Source organism: Ahaetulla prasina, chromosome 1 (genome assembly GCF_028640845.1).
Source record: "Ahaetulla prasina isolate Xishuangbanna chromosome 1, ASM2864084v1, whole genome shotgun sequence".
In the NCBI taxonomy this organism is placed as follows: domain Eukaryota; kingdom Metazoa; phylum Chordata; class Lepidosauria; order Squamata; family Colubridae; genus Ahaetulla; species Ahaetulla prasina.
The window spans coordinates 269,225,606-269,246,898 of record NC_080539.1 but is presented as its reverse complement, the minus strand read 5'-3'; the positions used below and the strand labels follow the sequence as shown (position 1 = coordinate 269,246,898).

The following is a 21,293-nucleotide window of genomic DNA, read 5'->3' as shown; positions in this document are numbered from 1 at the left end:
AAAGCATAATTCTCTGTCCAGAAAGGCTAAGAAAGTCTCCACTTAGCCCAGGCATTTTGTGGAGAAGGAAAAGGTTACTGTGCCATATGACTGGTAGCTTCCTTGTAGTATCAGATCGTTGATTTTATGCTTCATGTTTCAGGCTGTCTGCCCAGAATCCCTAAAACTGGAGTTTGAAATATAGCTGCCTTGGGCTAGATATTCTTTGCTGGGTTAGTGTTAGAGTTAGAGTTCTTCAGAATGTTTTGAGGCACAGCCTTTATTTTTATTTTTATTTTATTTTTTGTAGTAGTCTGCTGGATACCAAGAGAAACAGAATAAATCTGGACCTGTGACTTATCATAGCCTATATTAAGACATACATCAGGAAAATAGGAAAATAAAGAATGGGGCATGGAAAATGGCCTGTAAACAAATTTTGAAATTGCAATTGAAAGAGGAAGATAGGGTAGGAAGAGCCTGCAATTGTATTATACAGAAATGACAGCAACCTGATGACTAATGTCTTGTTTTTTTTTCTCTTCAGGTACCAGCCTAATCAAGGAAGTCAAGATGACAACAATGGTGGCACCTCCAATCTGCCGGTGTTATTCTTTAACATCAGATTAGTTTAATTTAATTTTAATTAGCTGCTGGTAAAACATCTATTTACCAGCACAGATTTCATCTTTGATGGATTCACTAAGGTGGCCTGTGCATACCATGGAGAACTGGCAGAAGAGGGTGGAATTCATCTTTACCTCTCCTTTATCTGCCAGGATACTCTGTGCTAGCAAGTTAGGATTGGAGGCCAGCAGATGGATATATAATAATTCCATCTTGCTGACAGATGTTCCACCTGGCAGTTGGCCAGTATTGAGTGCCTGTGGTTGTTTTTGGGTGGCCAGAACAGTATAGACATATTATTAATGTACCATTTACTTTTCACTCTCTCTTCCTGAGCTACTTGATCTCAGACATGCTGTTCAATAATCCTAAATCTCTTTTGCTGGACGATATCAATGCCCACTCTGGGATGGCTCAGGATCTCATGCCACTTGATTCAGCTGATATCTGACCCAATATAAGTAACAAAACCATATCTGGATTTGGTTTTCCTTTCAGGTGGAACTGGTGAGTTGAAGGGAGAGCCTTTATGTGATTCCATTGATATGGACTGGTCATTTTCTGTGCAGCATAAATCTCTGCAAGGATGGACAGTCAATTAATATGCTCCAACCCAGTTGCCTGATGGATCAAGACGATCTCCTGAGTGCACTTGGCAAATCACCATACTGTTTGCAAGGATCCTTTCAGTGCCATAGCTGATTTGTAAAGTATTACTCCAAACCACTTTCTTCTTGCTTGGGACGAATCAGCAGTGCGGTAGCCAAGAATGTTTATTTCTTTGCCTCCTTTACAGTCACAGCTGTACTTTACAGCTGGCTTTGCTCTTGTTTACTGTGTGACATCTCTTCCACCAAGAACTTACAAGGAAGTCAGAAGAGCTGGAAATATGATGTAATTACATCAATTACATCCATCTTGATTTGGATTCCAGAACATGATAAGTCACACAGATGTATCCTTGGCAATTGTTTGTCTCGCTATTCTTCTCAAATTGTAACTCTCAAGGGTGTTGACTAGCTACAGTATATGGAGACATGAGAACTACTATTTAAATCTTGTTCCTCCTAGCTAATTAAATTAGTCAGGACAAGATTGAATTCCATGGCTTAAGAAAGCAATCAATGCCCCCTTACAGGAGAAATAACTTACCTCCCACCTAAGGGAGGTAGTAATACAATCTTTATTGGAGGACAATACCAGGTATGCAATTTCTAGAGAAATGGAGTTAATGATGGTGGCTTCATAGTTTTACGCACACCTGAATGATAATGATTTCTGGAACCATCTCAGAAAGGCTTTAGATCAGGATATTATAGTGAAATTACTTTGATCACCTTGGTGAATGGCCTAGGCTAAAAATAGGATAATGGCTAGAACAGATCTATTATTCTTAGTGAAAGTCTTGGCAATTTATGATAGCATTAAATATAGCATCCTTTTGGAACACCTGCAGGAACTGGTCTTCTAGTTGCTTCATATCTACATGGAGTGCTGTTGTTTAATATGGAACTGGATTCAGAGACAGAGAACTAGCCTGCATTGAAAGGTTTGCCGAATGGGATCACGGATCCACTGCTATGGCAAATATAACAGGAAGAGGTTTTTTTAACAATTATATCTAATGATGTCTAGTGCAACAGATACATTCCTTTCCTAAAAGGGTGGCAATAATATCCATACCTGAAATTATATTCTGTCTGACTGTTGCAATGCAATCTATACGACGCTATTCTTGAAGAGCATCTATCCATTTCAGTTGCTTCAGAAAGTAGCAACTTGACTGCTAAGCAGAGCAGAGAGATCCTTTGCTAAAAATGTTTAAAATCTGCAGGACAAATCCTTTTGAAGGTATTCCTTCTTATCAGAGGCTTCTCATATATGATATAAGGCCAGGAGCATCTGCAACAAGGAGGATCAAAAATGTAAGATGGTAGCTGCACTCACAAAATCAATGACCCACTTCTTCTTATGTGGGTCATATATGTAATGCATGTAAAAAGGTGTGGGGTTTCAATCACATGAATTTTTACATACATGTAATGTTTTACATACATGAATTTTTACATACATGTAATGTTTTAAATACATGGATTTTACATACATGTACAAACACATAACATCCTTGGAAACAGCCTTTTATTAGATTGCTTTATTCCAGGATTGTCATTTGGTCTCCACTCCCTTGATGTTTAGGAAATTAGAAAAGATATTTATCTTCTTCACTAGCCTTTAAACTGTGGAGTAATTTTAACATATCATTAATTTTGCTTTATATTTTTAATGCTTTAAAATTTTGATTTTACTTTTACATTTTGTTAGCTATCTTAAGTGCTCACTATAGCAGAAAAGCAGGGAATAAATCAAATAAATGAATTAACATATTCAAATGGTTTAAACTGTACATGCACATAAAATGATTACTGGGTAGAAGCTAACTATATGGTTTACTTTAAGAGCAGTGGTTAGAATGCAGTATTGCAGGCAGTTTGATTCTCACTGGCTCAACGTTGACTCAGCCTTCCATCCTTCCATGGCCAGTAAAATGAGGACCCAGTATGTTGGGGGCAATATGCTGTATATCACTTAGAAAGGGCTGTAAAGCACTGTGAAGCAGTATATAAGTCTAAGTGCTGTTGATACTGTTATTTTTTATGCTGAGTGAAATGAGGGAAATCTTTTTCTCTATCAGTAAGGTAGTATAGCTACCAGGTCAATGATTGAATTACTCTCTTTCCACTTTCCAATTGGTGAGTTGGAAGAAAAGACGTAAGCTCTCATGGTCAGCCAAAATCAAAACTATGGATTTACCAAGCAAAGAATGAAAGAAGGACAGCATAAATCCAGATTGAGTCCTAGATTGAGTACATGTGTTCACTCCCAACTACTCCCAACTACTCTTTAAAGATGAAATGAAAATTCAGATCAATATTATATTATGTAGTCAAAGCTTAACATTACATTCAAAAGCTGACCTGTGCTCTCTACATATTACAATATGTTTTTTTTAATTACTCCTTTTTAATTTTTCTTTTAGAATCTGTTCTTTTTCTCGTGAATGCTAAAGGAGTAAAAATCAGTAAGAAAATTAAAGGTTTTCCCCAACCTGATAATTTTGGAGAGGAGGGTTTTCAAGCGGGAATCCTTTCAAAGAAGTGGTTCCTCATGATGACAGCTTGTGCAAAACAGAACTGGATCCTACCCTATTTAAAATTTTACTTGTTAGAAGTGTTCCTATAACATTTCTTTTTTACAATAATCTCAAACCCAGTTTAACACATCTGAGAAGACATGCTAGAAAAGTGTTACTTTAATTGGCTTCCTTTCAAGTGGGCACATCTTCATTTATTTATTTTTTTAATATAGTAAATTAAATGGCCTTGCAATAATATTTTTATATTTCATTTGTTTAATGTATAGGCTTGTCTGTGACCATAATAAAGATTTGATTTTATTGTTTAACGTATACACCATCCATCTAGTGCTGATGCAATATAATGGCAATTAACAAGAATGACAATCAATAAAATCCAATGCTAGGCTCCCCTGTTCTTCGGATATACCACTCCGTTTAGAAGCATGTATCCATTTGACAACACTGTTGTTTCCTTATTTATTTGGCTGTCATCTTTCCTTTTGCTTTCTGCTATGGGCTGCATCCACAGCTGCTGACCCTGAGCATATGCCGACTTAATCACAGTAATTGCCTCATCCTTGGAAATGATGCCAGGCAAAGTTTACCAAGTGATGAGCTTGATACCTAGCACCTCAACTAATTGTGGAAATTGGCCTCACATATCAGCAATTTGGGCTAAAGAAGATGCTGTCAATCATGTGGACATTTCAAAGAGTATCTTCTCCAAGTATCAGAAAATAGCAGCTGCATTGCAAGCAATTTATTCCTACCTGTACTTCCCTCCCCACAAATTAAATGACTAAATTCATACTATGCCAAACTCTCTTATTCCTGGCAGCTCTTGTATATATATTTTACCTGTTTCACTAACTGTTTTTCCTTTCAGAATATAAATAAAACGTAACCTCTTTTGATTGACAGCAAGAAACAACAATATTTAATTAACATCCTTCATTTGTAACAAATCTTACAAGCTCCACCTAGTTAATAATGCTGCTTAAAAGTATTTCTCCACTGTTTTGAACAAAAAAAAAGCTTTTTAAGAAAAGCTCAGAACATTGTGTTCTTAATTCAAAAGCACATGCCAAATTAATTATGGTCTTATGCTTTGACCAAAAGTAGGATTTGAGGGATTTTCTCTTTTTAAATCAAAGGATTCTAAGTCATTTATGAATGATACTGAAATAATGTTTGAGTTAGTTGCTAACATGCTGTTAACTTGTAGTGTTCAAAGGTGTTTTGAAAACAATCCCATTGGCAGAACATGTATTAAAAGCCGTGTCTCCTCAAAATTTTATTCAATGTAACAAAAGCTGCATTAAGCTGAAACAGAAATGTTTTCAGATTATTGTTCTTGATCATGTAACCCATCTAGTAGTTTTGCAACGATTTGTTTTCTAAAAGTCAAGCATCCATTGCTAAATTACAATAAGGGGTTTGAATACCTAATAATCATTTATTTGACAATGGGCCGATATTTTACATTCCATGGTACAAGATTTGATGTAGACTTCACTTGCATTTCTGGAGGCAGTAAATACTTTAACATAATTAGATGTGCATAGTCTTTCTATACTTTGGCAAATCTTTCCTGAACAATTAGTCACAAAGTCTTTTGTAAAGCTATTTTCATAATAAAGCAGCTATTTTCATAATAAAGCAGATACTGCACTGTTTGCCTATATGGGAAAATCTGTACATTTACATCTTTGGAAACTGTTGTAAAACACAAACTTCACACAAAGATTTCATTATTATTTTCTATAGATAGGACAGCTTGATGCATGTACTGATCAGAGAGAACAATGTCATTTTCTCAACCCAGCTTTCTCATCTGAGTCATGAATGGGAGAACTTCTGTGTATACATTAAAAAGAAAAAAAAAGATCCTAGATAAAGAACTTGAATTGCAATGTATCCACAAAATCTTACTGTAAAGGTAATAGAAATTCAATGGCATTATGCTATTGCAAGCCATCACTTATCAAGACAATAGAGATTTATAACCAGTTTGTACAGTAATATCTGCTTTATGTGAACTGAACACATGATCAGATAAGCCCTAAATTGGTGAGAGAATGACTGAAGTTGGTTCCTTCTGAACTACAGGTCTGATCCAAAATATCCAAAAATGCATTCACATACACACACAGGATTGCTTTTGGAGAAACATATGCCTGGCCTAAAGCTGATTGGTACATCATTAAGCTTTGATACTTTCCTGTAGATCATGGGCGTCAAACTCGCCATGTCATGTTGCCATCACAGGATGTGATGTTTTTTCCCTTTGCGGAGCTGGGGTGGGTAATGCATCCGGCCCACGGGCCCGCCAGTTTGACACCCCTGCTGTAGATTAATTGGAAGATCTAAATCTAAGAAATGCAATAAAAAATTTAAAAAACCCATTTTTACCAGGGATAATCCTCTAGAATTCTAGGAAGGTAAGGATGCTGAGGAGCAGCAATCCACAATTACTAGAGAAGTACTGTGTTGGAAATACTTTGTTTAAAAAAATGCCTGTTGAGGGAACTTAAATCAAAACTGAAGACATACCATCTATCCTTCATTTCAAGCTCTATTGTTGATGTTATCTAAATAAATAAATAAAATTACTTATTCGGTCCATGAGGAGGACCGAAATACATTAAAAGAAAAATGTGTTTGCAAACAGATTGTGTTTGTAGCTTAGAGCAGGGGTCTCCAACCTTGGCAACTTTAAGCCTGGAGGACTTCAACTCCCAGAATACCCCAGCCAGCAGGAATTCTGGGAGTTGAAGTCCACCAGGCTTAAAGTTGCCAAGGTTGGGGACCTCTGGCTTAGAGATCACTAAAATGAATCAAAATCAAAAGGTCTACAAGGGTTTCATTCCGTACAAAGTACAAAGTGTTTTCAGTGTTTTCAACACCCTGGCTTTTCCATTCTTATGCAACTACACTGCTGTATCCTTGTGATAACAGGCTCAGAGAAAATAAAGCTCGACATCTTTAAGATTAATGTAGCAGATAGAAAATTAAGCAAAACAGACAGTAAGAAACTCAAGATGCATGGAAATCATTTTAAAAGAATCATTCAAGGCAGTTTAGGGAAATTGTGTAGAAGCTAGGTTTCCTTTATTCTTTTAGTGCACAACGCAGAAAAAATGGCCATGAACAAGGTGACCTTCTCTCCCACTCAATAATCTCACTTCTATGCTTGAAGAGATCAAGAAATAAAGGAGTTTATTGATTATTCGGGCTCTGAATGTTTGTCACAGAATAAACTATAATGAACCTAAAATAATTAAGTCAGAAGTGACAAAGGACTTCTCTTGTATCTACTAAAGACGTTACCTCATTTCAACTCTGGGGGAAGGGACCCCCCATTTCATTTGCCCATATTACTTAGTTCTGGAAAAGTTCCTTTTGACATAAATACCCAGTCTTTGTTCTCCTTTTATTCTCTAAGGAAATGTTCTTCACAAATTGTATAGAATTACTCAGGTCTTTTATACAACTGTTTTTCCACTCATCATGTGGTATAATCCCAACCAGTGCAAGGAATTTTGCCAGGGTGTTTGCAGAAAAATGTAGATAAAGCACCTCAAATACAGTGGGTTTTTTTTTATATCATCATTGTTTTCAGATAAATCATTTTTCCCAGAACCTTACCACTTTTGATTAGCACTGCCATTGTTAATTGTTTATCACAATGTTGAAGAATATTTTTAAAAAGCTAGAGTCCATCCCTTCCACAAGTTGAGATACAGACTAAAACATGCAGTCCACATTTTCCTAGTTTGTAAGAGAGATCTATGCCTGTTTGTCCATTTCAGAAACCACAGAAACATCTCAGAGATCATACCTCTGTGATCATCAGGAATGCATCGATCCAAAAGCAAAAATTAGAAGCAAGTACGTTTTTCTGTGATACACTTATCTTTTTTTAAAAAAACTGTTTAGTTTCTTTTTTCCTTTTCAGTTTTTTAATTATTAAAATAGTTTGTCAATCCAGGCAAATTAAGTTTGTTTGCCCACTGATATGCCATGACAACAAAAACTAGTCAACTGTAATGCCCCTATGGGAATGAAGGCTGATGTTGGACAACCCTTTGAATGGTGTAGTGTTTGTTTTCCAATTTCTTGGTTTTTTTATGGCTCATTGTTGTTCTAATGTGGGAAGAAAGAAAAATATTTAAGAACTGGAGATTTGCAATATTTGTATGTACATTTATTTACATTTTCCTTTCTCTTTTCTTAGTCTGAAGCCTCTTTCTCTTCTTCAACATAGCCCTTACTGTGGAGCATTTCCTCAATTACTATAAAGAACTCTATTATATATATGCTCAAATTTCTAAAGAACAAATCTTAGCCTAGATTTGCAGGCTAGATCAAGCAGTAATGTAGATATACTGAAGGATGAAGGAAGCCAAGAAAAATAGGTCTTATTAGATTTATATCGTGCATGAGCCTTGCAGTTCTAGAGCACAGGAGAGACAATGGAGAAAATATTTCCTCTATTTTATCAGTCATGACCTTAATGCTGTGGTGAGTCGCCCCCGGTTCGGACCAGTTCACAAGAACCGGTAGTAAAACTGGCAGGAGGCTCCGCCCACTGACCCGGACGTCATCAGGAAGCTTCTGCGCTTGCGCAGAAGTGCACGTGTGCAGCCCCATTGCAGAACAGGTAAGTAGAACCCACCCCTGCCTTAATGCTTAAAGCCCTAATACCTAATAGAGCCTTACCTAATATCTAATTGATTCTGATCCATTCATGACATACATTTTATGATAACATTTGATATATCAGAGAAAACATGACATCTGTCTATGCCATGGTATCCAGTTCAGTGGCGGGATTCAAATTTTTTTACTACCAATCCTGTGGGCGTGGCTTGGTGAGTGTGGTTTGGTGGGCGTGGCAGGGGAAGGATACTGTAAAATCTCCATTTCCTCCCCACTCCAGGGAAAGGTTACTGCAAAATCCCCATTTCCTCCCAATCAGTTGAGACTCAGGAGGCAGAGAATAGATAGGGGTAGGGCCAGTCAGAGATGGTATTTACCAGTTCTCTGAACTACTCAAAATTTCCACTACCAGTTCTCCAAAACTGGTCAGAACCTGCTGAATATCACCTCCGATCCAGTTGTAGCCTACCCAAAATAGTTCATGCTGATCAAGGACTAGCTTAATAATATTCAAGTGATTTGTTTTTACTGCAAAGATGCAACAAGGTCAATCACAATGAAATATGTAAATGCTTCTAAAGAGGATATGAAGATTTCCTGCAATTACATCTGCTATATGATCTATTATATGAATGAATATGTATTCATAGAGACAGTCAAAACCATGGTCTCTTTCTTGAAGGCCTACATAAATGATGAGCTCCATGAAAAATTACTGTAGTCAATGTATTACACTGTTTCTTAGGATAAGAATTATTGCAATTTGAAGATATATGGAACAAAATCCTCTAAATCAGAAAGAGAAAAGGTTTGGAAATAGATGCTCAAGCTTGAATGACAAGGAAGGCATTTCGGAGAGTGGTAAAGAGAGGCAAATGGGACGCAGTGGCTTAGTGGGTAAGATGCTGAGCTTGTCGATCGAAAGGTCATCAGTTCAGCGGTTCAAATCCCTAGTGCCGCGTAACGGGGTGAGCTCCCATTACTTGTCCCAGCTTCTGCCAACCTAGCAGTATGAAAGCACGTAAAAAATGCAAGTAGAAAAATAGGGACCACCTTTGGTGAGAAGGTAACAGTGTTCTGTATGCCTTTGGCGTTGAGTCATGTTGGCCACATGACCACGGAGACGTCTTCAGACAGTGCTGGCTCTTTGGCTTTGAAACGGAGATGAGCACCGCCCCCTAGAGTCAGGAATGACTAGTATGTGCGAGGGGAACCTTTACCTTTAAAGAGAGGCAAATACTTCAGACCAGGTTCAAAGACTGATTGAAGAGACAGCAGTTTTGGATTAGAATTAAATTTGGATTAGAACTGGATTAGAAATGTTTACCATTTATTGAAAGAACATGATGTAAAGATGAAGAAAGTTCTCTTGAACTAGGAATCAGTTCATATTAATTGCACATGAAACAGCTGAGTATAGAAACTAATAGTCAGAGAAAGCTTCAACTACTATATTACATTTTTGTAATGATTTAAAAACCATGGGCATGAAGATAGTTCACTACTATAAGCTCTAACATTTATCCTTGTAGATCTAATTTGTACCTAAATTATATATATTTTAAAAATGCCTCAACTATAATAACCATACTCAGACTATACCAATATAAGGTTTTGGGTTTTTTTTAATAGACTGGAACTGATTGTGCTTTGTTACTGTAGCTTTTAATTTCCCCAAATTTATCTGTTGCACTGGTTATTAAAGCTCATTAAGAACACTAAGCGCATGCCTTTCTAGTAATATCTTCTCCAATGGTTAGATATTGTCTGCTCTTTAGTTTGTTACACATTCAAGACCCTGTAGCTTTGCCTCTTCGTAATAGGTAGGCACTTGCAGGCTCTAACAATGCTGAAATATCTGCTTATTCTGTTTCGAAGATGCTTCACTTTTCCCTTATTTATCTATATGTTGCCAATCTAAGTTCAGGAAGTGAGAAACATTGTGCTAACAGGACTATAGAATTGATGAATAAAAACCGTAACACCCACCCACCCGCCCCCCAGGCTAAGCTGCGAAATAAGTAGTGAATTAATTTCTGTAAAGTACTCTAACATTACAAAGGTGTGTTGAAAGGTGTCTGCTCATGTTTCAAATTAAACGCACTGCTGGTCAGCATTAGCACCTCGGCTTTGAACAGCAGCCATTCGCCTACACTTCAGGGGTTGGGAAAAACGGATTTTCCGTTCACACTGGAATAATTAGAACATGTCAGGAAGAATTAATTTCCTCATTTTTCAAAAGGATACACAGAAATTACCATGTTATTATATGACAGGGTCCCTTGGAGAATTGTATTAAATTTAATTTCTAGCGCAGCCCACACAACAAATTAAAGTCATAAATAAGATGGAAAGAAGCGGGACGCAGAGCATATGTTTATGGCAATGAGTGAAGCCAAGGGACCAGAAACAACTATCTTCATTTCATTTTATTTAAATCAGCCAGACACTGTGTATCTGAATGACAGCACTTGTTAATGGTGCTGAGATTATAGGCTCCTTAATTTTAGAAAAACAGTTACCAGACAGTTGGCATTCAAACTGTAGGCTTTCTAAAAGCAGACCCTCATTTAAATGTTATTTTCTTGCATAACCCTATGGTCGGGCTCTAACTTCTGCATAGGACAACATTTTAACCTTTTTCCCCCTCTCCCTTAGTAGCAACAACTCAATCCATTGATTAGCTGATTGACCATCCCCCATAAATATTTAGGATGAGCACTATCGATAAAGGATGGAAAATCCAAACACTCAGGTAACTTTATCCTTAGGAATTACAGGTAGTTCATAACAATTGCTACCAACCTGCCTTCCATTGAGGACCTGTATACTGCATGAATCAAAAAGAGGGCTGTGAAAATATTTACAGATCCCTCACATCCTGGACATAAACTGTTTCAACTCATACCCTCAAAACGACTCTATAGGCACTGCTAAACAAATAATTCCCTCAACACTGTCAAACTATTTACTAAATCTGCACTACTATTAATCTTCTCATCGTTCCCATCACCCATCTCCTTCCACTTATGACTTTAGCTTTGTTGCTTGTATCCTTATGATTGATATTGATATTGATTGTTTCCTGATTGCTTAATTGTAATGTATGACTATCATTAAGTGTTGTATCATTAAGTGTTAAATTTGTACCCTATGACTATCATTAAGTATTGTGTTGTACCTTGATTAAGATATCTTTTCTTTTATGTACACTGAGAGCATATGCACCAAGACAAATTCCTTGTGTGTCCAATCACAATTGGCCAATAAAAAATCTAATCCTATTCTATTCTATTCTATTCTAATCTTCGAAGTATAAGCACAATTCAGTCCAAAAATTCTGTTGCAAAGTGAGACTAAACGTGAGTTTTGTTCCATTTTACCATCTTTCTTGCCTCAGTTGTTAAGTGAATCAGTGCAGTTGATTAGTAACCCAGATGTTAAGTGAATCGGGCTTCCTCATTGACTTTGCTTGTCAGACGGTTGTGAAAGGGGGATCACATGACCTTGGGTCACAGCAAAGTTCATAAAAATGAACCTGTTGCCAAGCATCTAAATCAAGGAAAGGGAAGGGAAGGGAAGCGGGAAGGGAAGAGGGAAGCATGCATCCTGCAATAGGCCATGTATTAAGGCTGCAGATGTCATAGAAAAGGACTTGCTTGCATAAAGGTGCTAAGACAAAACATACAGGGAAAGATAGCAATACCACTAGCACTTCGATTTATATACTGCTTTACAATGCTTTACAGCCCTCTCTAAGCAGTTTACAGAGTCAGCATATTACCCCCAACCATCTGGGTTCTCATTTTATTGACCTCAGAAGGATGGAAGGCTGAGTCAACCTTAAGCCTGGTGAGATTTGAACTGCCAAATTGCAGGCATCTGCAGTCAGGAGAAGTAGCCTGCGGTACTGCACTCTAACCACTGCGCCACTACAACTCATTGATGACCCAACGTTCTAAAGAGAAATAAAAAGATAGGAATAAGGCCTTTTATGTTTGCCTCTTACATCCAGATCATTGTTCTCAATTCTCAATTCATAGATTAAAAGCCTAAAACCATGAGATAAAACTTAGATCTAACCATGAATATGTGCAATAATAACAATTCTATTATTTCCTTTCCAATAGCCAAAACATTGTACCAATGTAGCCTCGTGAATTTGTTTGTTCAATGCTTTCTTCCACTTCAATGAAAGTCACAAAGAGATTTCAACTAATGGTCAGATTATACAACATTAAAGTCAACTCACGTGCATTGTAATAGTGTTAATAAAAAATTAATAAAGCATCATAAAATATTAACAGTGCTCCAATACACTTTAATACCTGTATCTCTTTTATGTTGTGTATGCTTCAAGCTTTTGTTATCCATGTTATGGATTAAAATATTAAAATTGGATGCAATGACATGGAACAATAGTACTTATACTCACTCTATTGTAGAAAGCAGCAAATCCTATGCTCATTTGGACATAAAGACAAAATATATTTGACCATTCTACATTTAGGTAAATAAGCTACCATATTTATTTAAAATCCAAAGAGCAGTAGTTCATAATGGCAATTGCAGTTATTGACCTTCATTCCATTAAGGGAAAATTGACCTTCATTCTATTTAGCAATGAATAAGTCTTACTGCAAAGCAAACAGATATTAGAATCGAGTACAATGATAACGGAGAAAAGTCTAAAAAACAACAACAACCCAGAACTGTGAAAAGAAGTGTGTGATATTCTTGTTAGCATTAACCTCCTCTCTTTAAACTTTGTTATATTGCTGAGGCATGATCTTTAGTAATTTTTCAACTATCACAATGGCAAGAGATTTGCAAGTGTCAATCTCATTGTTAGCAGCTCTGGTTTCTTGCTTGTTAGCTTGTCAGTCTTGAAACAGAGTAAGAGTTGTACCTTTTGCTGCCATGGATATCAACACTCCCTTGGGTGCAACAAACTTTAAATAATTTGTGAATCAATTAACGGGCAATTCAGCACACAGCTCAAATTTCACACTCTCAGGTCACTGCATCATCAGCCTGATATGAATCATAACATTTTGGGGAAAAGTTCATAATTGAAATCATTAATTAATTTAACAGGACTTTTAGTTATGCATTGCATTACACAGCTATAAAGGGGCAGGGATTAATTAGTTGTCTCTTTGACAGTTCTCTTTACTTGAAGGAAAACTTTTCCAGCAGTATCTTGGCAAATAGTCAAGGCAACATAAACTTCTAGCAGGATGCTACGAATTGTGATGGAGAGAAGAGGAAGGAGGAAAGCGCCTCTATTGTGGGCTTAGTTTGATTTAAATTGGATGTTGGCCACATGCCAAGGCTTTATCTTTCTAAGCATTTGGCTTATACGAAATCCCCTTTGCCTGGCTCTTAACACGTACTCCATTTTATGCAAGTTAAGAGTTAGCCCATCAACTCTAGCAGAGACTTTTGGCATTCTAACCTGCATGTGCATCGGATAGCCAGATCCTTTCAACAAGACCATGGCAAAAGAGAATTATTAGGCAAGGATACACTTTGCTCCTGATGAGCTTCAGGTTCTAATTATTTATTTAGGTCAATATTCTATCCCACAATGGTGGCAAAAAATGATGGGTATAATACTGAAATTCATCTTAGGTGCAAAACTCCCCAGTAGGGGGTTATAGAATGAATGCCAAATGTTAATCAACAGGACACAATAGGCAAGGCTTGGAGTGTATGAAAACTCTTAAGTCTTTATAGACTCTTCTGAGTAAAAATGGGCTTGGCCTGCTGCCAAGGTGACAAGACTCACATCATCTCTACTACAATCATACATTAGCCTGCCAGAAATAGTCAGCTTCAGCTTTCAGTCTGGCCCTCAGGCTAGCAAACCCACAGTGAAATTTGAAGGAGGATCATGTCAGCTCATACATACTCAAAACAAATGTTATGCATTGTTATCTTACACCTGCTTATTATTTGCCTGCACATGTATTCTTCCATTCTCTCAGGGGAAATGCAACAGAGCATAGCATCTGATGTCCAGAGGGTAGCGAAGAACAGGGATCCTAAAGCTGTGATCATTTATACTGTGATCATTGCTTAAGATCCATACAAAAGGAATTTTAACCACTTGAGGAGACAAAAACCTGTACACTTAAACCTACACAATGTACATATGTCAGCACTTTTCATTATCTATTTACCCACTACTAGTATAATGTTAACTAATCAATCAATCCTACAAAATACAGTAAGCTCAAACCACTATTCTAAGTAAACCTATGTAGTCTACTTACAGGTATTTTTATACAGATCTAAATACTGTTTGAATAGAAATGTCATATGTACCGTACATGTGATTTGCTGTGTATGTGAACAGATTTCAGTGCTTTTCATAGTTATTTCAATAAATTTAGTTATTTACTAAAAGTTTATCTCAATCCCTTCTTTGCTTGATCTCTAACTTCTCCAATCTCTTTCCTATACTTTCTGAACCAGATTCCAACACAACAATAGTAACTTTTGCTATTTTCTACAAAATTCATTTCAGAAGTTGAAGCCAGGATTTTGAAGGTCTATAATGCACTATTCAATAATATATTTGCAATCCCTAAGAAGATATTCTAGTTCAGGAATCTAACCAACCTGAACCAAGAACCAACTTATGGTAAGTTTTTTGAAAAGGAAGAATTTCAGGAATGGAAAACTTATGCCGTTGTTTAATATTGATAATCTCAAACCTGAATAAAAGGGGATAAAAATATTCTAGTAGATGGAAATGAAGGAGATAGGTCTACTATAAGTCTATCATCATTCAAAAAGTTTTTGGAAAGCTCATAATAACCATCAATATCTCAAAATTAATTCTCTCTTTCCCAAATCAGGATTACTATGACAAAATATGGAACAGTTTATCTTCTTCCTCCTTTTGCCTCATATTCCCTGCCTCAGTATGACATCCTTGTATCCTATGGCTGAGATTACATATCATATTATAATATGGTTTGTTTGGTTATTGCTTAATATGATGTGTGAACCCTGGCCACATCACTTTTTTTCCAGTCATGAATTTATTTCATGAGCCAAAATACACAGTATACACAGCATGCAGTTAAATATGCAAATGATGGCAATCTTTTTTGGAAATACAGTATGAAAGAGGAAAGAAAACAAAAACTTTCCTTCTATACTATATAATCTAATTGGACTGTATCCCTCACATGGCTAGGCTTCTTAAGAAGAAAAGTATTCATTGGTGCCAGTAGGAACTCTTTTTTTTTCCCATTTTCTATTATTTGTAGAAGGGCATTTTAGTTCCACTTGCAATGAGGATAAAAGAGATAAATCTTCTATCTCAATGCAGTGCTTTATCAGTAAAGGAATACCCATACATCTGTAACTTAAAGTAGAACTAAATGCTACTCATTAAACATAACATGTCATTTGGCCCACAATCTTGTCTTCTGACTTCTTAAACTCTCCTCTTATTATTGGAGGCAGCCATTCTAAACAAGTTATATTCTATGCGCCTGAGAAGGAAGATTAGCAATGAGAACATTAGTTTCACCCCCACAAATGCCCTGTTATTATCCTCATTGTTGTCCAAATGCAGAACACAACACTTCTGCGGCAGGAAGCCTTCTCTGTCCATGAAACTTTTCCTGAAATTTGTAATCCTGGAAAAGCAAGATTCAGAACCAAGAATGGACAACCAGTAACCACATGCAGGCCGCAAAACATCTGCAGATCATTTTGTTTTTAATTAAAATAATAGTCAACAACTATGTAGTAAGAAATTTCCTCAACTCTATCCACCCAATAATATCCCTACATCACTGAATAACTCTCTGTGGTCCTTGGAAGCTAAAATAATAATTTTAAAAGCATGACACCCACCCACCCTAATGAAAACTGTTGCCCATTCCTGTATCTAAATCATATAGACAAGTTCTACCAAAGGATGGCTGGATATAGCATTTGAGGTTCATTGTACGGTCACTACAGCCACTGATATTATATGGTTCCTATAAAATTTCAGTTAAAATGAAGTACATTATAAGTATTCTAGAGGTTCAAATCAGCATTTAAAAAATGGGACACAGAACATCAGGCCAAAATTGGGCCTATCCTCCTCAATGAAATTATTACATCAGTCTGTGATTGAACATCACTGAAAAGCAATTTTAAAAGTATAATTACACAGAAAGGTTTCTTGATGCAACCAGAAGCTTTTACAATTTTCTAAAAACACATAGAATTGAATTAATAGGATTAATGGCAGCGCATGGAAAACAAGACAATGTAGTAGCTTTTTGGCTGAAATTATCAATAATAGCACAAGGAATTCTCAGGGTAAAATATATTACTCAAATCTGATAAACCAGAATTTTTTTAAAATTCCAGACAAGATTCAAACATTTTATTTGAACAAATTATATTTTTTGACAATTAATGGCCAAGCTACTTATTCAGCTGCACGTTATCTCTATAAAAATTCATTGATAGGTTATGTCAGTAACAATTTGTAAGGCTCCTAATCCAGTTTCATCAGATTTGTAGAAGGCATCCTTCCTTTGCTCCTATGCTTTTGGAGGTTTTTTAATAATTGCTTCCTTTTTCTGTTAATTGTTCTTTTGTTATGATGAAAGTTATTAAAGATCCTGCTGGTTGTTCATGTTATCTTTTGCCCTCATTGTGAAATATAAAAGCTATAATTTTAATTGTGATTCTGGCATGAAAATATGTTGTCCTCAATCATTCATCCTGTGGAATCTTATTTTATAAAAGGGTGCCAAGCATCAGATAATACCTGGTTATTAATTTGTCTCTATTTTATTAAGCTTTTAACCACTTTTCCTTGAGGAGTACAAGATGACATACACAGCATTTGGTACTCCAGTTGTTTTTTTTACAAAAATAACCTTGTGACAAATATTAGATATTCAGTCTGATAAACTGAATTGGCAATTAGTTTTTCACTAGCTATTTATTTTATTTTATTTATTTAATCGCATTTTTATACCGCCCTATCTCCCGGGGGACTCAGGGTGGTTTACAGCCTAATAAAAACATACATATAAATACAAAATAAAACACCAATTAAAAATAGAAATAAAACCCAATTTAAAACCCAAAATTTAAAATTTAAAATTTAAAATTTAAAATTTAAAATTTAAAATTTAAAATTTAAAATTTAAAATTTAAAATCTAGCTCAGTCCTGCACAATTAAAATAAGTATGTTTTAAGCCTGCGGAAGGTCCAAGGTCCAGCCAGCGAAGTCCGGGGTAGATCGTTCCAGAGGGTGGGAGCCCCCACAGAGAAGGCCCTTCCCCTGGGCGTCGCCAGCCGACATTGCCTCGCTGACGGCACCCTGAGGAGACCCTCTCTGTGAGAGCGCACGGGACGTATCCCTCACATGGCTAGGCTTCTTAAGAAGAAAAGTATTCATTGGTGCCAGCAGGAACTCTTTTTTTTCCCCATTTTCTATTATTTGTGGAAGGGCATTTTAGTTCCACTTGCAATGAGGATAAAAGAGATAAATCTTCTATCTCAATGCAGTGCTTTATCATGAAACTTTTCCTGAAATTTGTAATCCTGGAAAAGCAAGATTCAGAACCAAGAATGGACAACCAGTAACCACATGCAGGCCGCAAAACATCTGCAGATCATTTTGTTTTTAATTAAAATAATAGTCAACAACTATGTAGTAAGAAATTTCCTCAACTCTATCCACCCAATAATATCACTACATCACTGAATAACTCTCTGTGGTCCTTGGAAGCTAAAATAATAATTTTAAAAGCATGACACCCACCCACCCTAATGAAAACTGTTGCCCATTCCTGTATCTAAATCATATAGACAAGTTCTACCAAAGGATGGCTGGATATAGCATTTGAGGTTCATTGTACGGTCACTACAGCCACTGATATTATATGGTTCCTATAAAATTTCAGTTAAAATGAAGTACATTATAAGTATTCTAGAGGTTCAAATCAGCATTTAAAAAATGGGACACAGAACATCAGGCCAAAATTGGGCCTATCCTCCTCAATGAAATTATTACATCAGTCTGTGATTGAACATCACTGAAAAGCAATTTTAAAAGTATAATTACACAGAAAGGTTTCTTGATGCAACCAGAAGCTTTTACAATTTTCTAAAAACACATAGAATTGAATTAATAGGATTAATGGCAGCGCATGGAAAACAAGACAATGTAGTAGCTTTTTGGCTGAAATTATCAATAATAGCACAAGGAATTCTCAGGGTAAAATATATTACTCAAATCTGATAAACCAGAATTTTTTTAAAATTCCAGACAAGATTCAAACATTTTATTTGAACAAATTATATTTTTTGACAATTAATGGCCAAGCTACTTATTCAGTTGCACGTTATCTCTATAAAAATTCATTGATAGGTTATGTCAGTAACAAATTGTAAGGCTCCTAATCCAGTTTCATCAGATTTGTAGAAGGCATCCTTCCTTTGCTCCTATGCTTTTGGAGGTTTTTTAATAATTGCTTCCTTTTTCTGTTAATTGTCCTTTTGTTATGATGAAAGTTATTAAAGATCCTGCTGGTTGTTCATGTTATCTTTTGCCCTCATTGTGAAATATAAAAGCTATAATTTTAATTGTGATTCTGGCATGAAAATATGTTGTCCTCAATCATTCATCCTGTGGAATCTTATTTTATAAAAGGGTGCCAAGCATCGGATAATACCTGGTTATTAATTTGTCTCTATTTTATTAAGCTTTTAACCACTTTTCCTTGAGGAGTACAAGATGACATACACAGCATTTGGTCCTCCAGTTGTTGTTTTTACAAAAATAACCTTGTGACAAATATTAGATATTCAGTCTGATCAACTGAATTGGCAATTAGTTTTTCACTAGCTATTTATTTTATTTTATTTATTTAATCGCATTTTTATACCGCCCTATCTCCCGGGGGACTCAGGGTGGTTTACAGCCTAATAAAAACATACATATAAATACAAAATAAAACACCAATTAAAAAACTTATTAAATAAGGCCAAATATTAAAAAATTGCGATAAAAATAATAAAACCCCGTTAAAACCAAATTTAAAATTTAAAATTCTAGTCCAGTCCTGCGCAAATGAATAGATGTGTCTTAAGCTTGCAGCGAAAGGTTCGAAGGTCAGGAACTTGGCGAAGTCCTGGGGGAAGTTCGTTCCAGAGGGTGGGAACCCCCACAGAAAAGGCCCTTCCCCTGGGTGTCGCCAGTCGGCACTGCCTGGCTGACGGCACCCTGAGGAGTCCCTCCCTGTGAGAGCGCACGGGTCGGTGGGAGGCAATCAGTGGCAGCAGATGGTCCCATAGGTAACCCGGCCTATGGGACCGTAGCTACACAAAAAGCTTTCAACAAGTAGAGTGTATATTTATTGAATTTGCTTTAACTAAATATGTTTAATAATTGGATTATGTGGTATTTGAATCAATTATCCATCGCTATTTATAAGAATATTTGGAATGCCATATATTGAACATAGAACATTTATTTAAAACATCCACACATTTCAAGTATTGCAATACACTTTTAAAAATCTTTTTTAAAAATCTGTTACAATCTACTAATTCATTTCCCAAAAGGTATTACAGATGAGATTTTTTCCTTGAGCATTGAACGCAGGAATATTGATCATTCCAGACAATTACCAAACCATTAACTTTTGCCATTTAAAAATTACCTTATACCTATTACTTGAAAAAGGACTAGATTGCTGCAATCGTGATTTCCAGTTTCATTTAAAAATAAAATATATATATAATGCTTGGATGAAAAAGAGTTATTCCTAAACAATAAGATTTTTAGAGCATATAGTATAATGGCAAATATGCTCTGCCTGACAGAATTCAGATATTCTTAAAATATTTTTTAAACTGATTTTGTATGAAAATTATAAATGGATTCAGATTTAGAGTTAGCAGAATTCTGCTTATAAAAGGATATGTATGTTTTTTTATCCTCCTTTCCTTGTGTAGTTTTCTGAGCTTCCTTAAATAGATGGGACTGGGGGTGCATAGCACTCTCTCTGAAATGGGGGAAATAGTGGTAAGGCCATAAGGCGAAAAGGAAAATCTAGGGAAATCACAGTTCCCTTTCCTTCCTCCAGTACAGTGAGAAATTTCTGCTTAACCTCAAGTTATCTCCACAAAAAGAAACAGACCTTTTCCATGTGCAGATACAAATTTGCATCCAACCACAGATCTGAAAGTTAATTCTCTTCAAACAAAGTTGTTAAAGCTGATAAATGGAAATGCTTCACCATTTCTGCTGGAATTCACCAATCTTTTGATGGGCCAACAGTATGAATTTAAATAAGGTGTAGTTCAGCTGTAGGATTCAGAAAAGCCCTCTTCCTGGGTTTATGAACTGAAATTACAAGGCAGTGTATATTGAGAAGGGTAGGAGGATCAGAATATGTGCTAAAGCAGGTTTCAATGGTTAATCTCCTGGGGAAGAAATGATAAAACAAAAGCTAGTGTTAAGTCAGCTTTTGTAATTCTCAGTTGCTTTTGGAAGTGGCTGTGATTATTCAATAATGACTGGAAAACTTCCAGTCACAATCCCAGCTAATAGGAAACAAGAAGGGAGAGTTAGATTCAAATGGAATTTTAGAAACTGTTACTTGGAAGTCCAGTGTAAAATTCTAGCCATCTTCTCACCTGTCAAAGTAATGTAGCCTTATAAATTTGAAGTATTGAATTTCTGCTTCCAGAGTATGCTAACTTAGCTGGAGTAAAAATGTACTAGCTTCTAGAAAATGCTATTGTCACTGTTAGTTATCCAAATATACTTTCATACAAAAGTCAGTATTGTTATTTGTAATCATCCGCTGTGTATCAGAGTTTGGGTATACTTAAAGTACACCTGTA

At 36.1% G+C, this 21,293-nt stretch overlaps 1 protein-coding gene across 13 annotated transcripts in view; it reads right to left on the bottom strand.

Annotated features, from left to right (window-relative positions):
• SOX6 (SRY-box transcription factor 6) overlaps positions 1-21,293 on the bottom strand; it is a 517,338-nt gene that overhangs the window by 371,619 nt on the left and 124,426 nt on the right. The window lies entirely within an intron of this gene.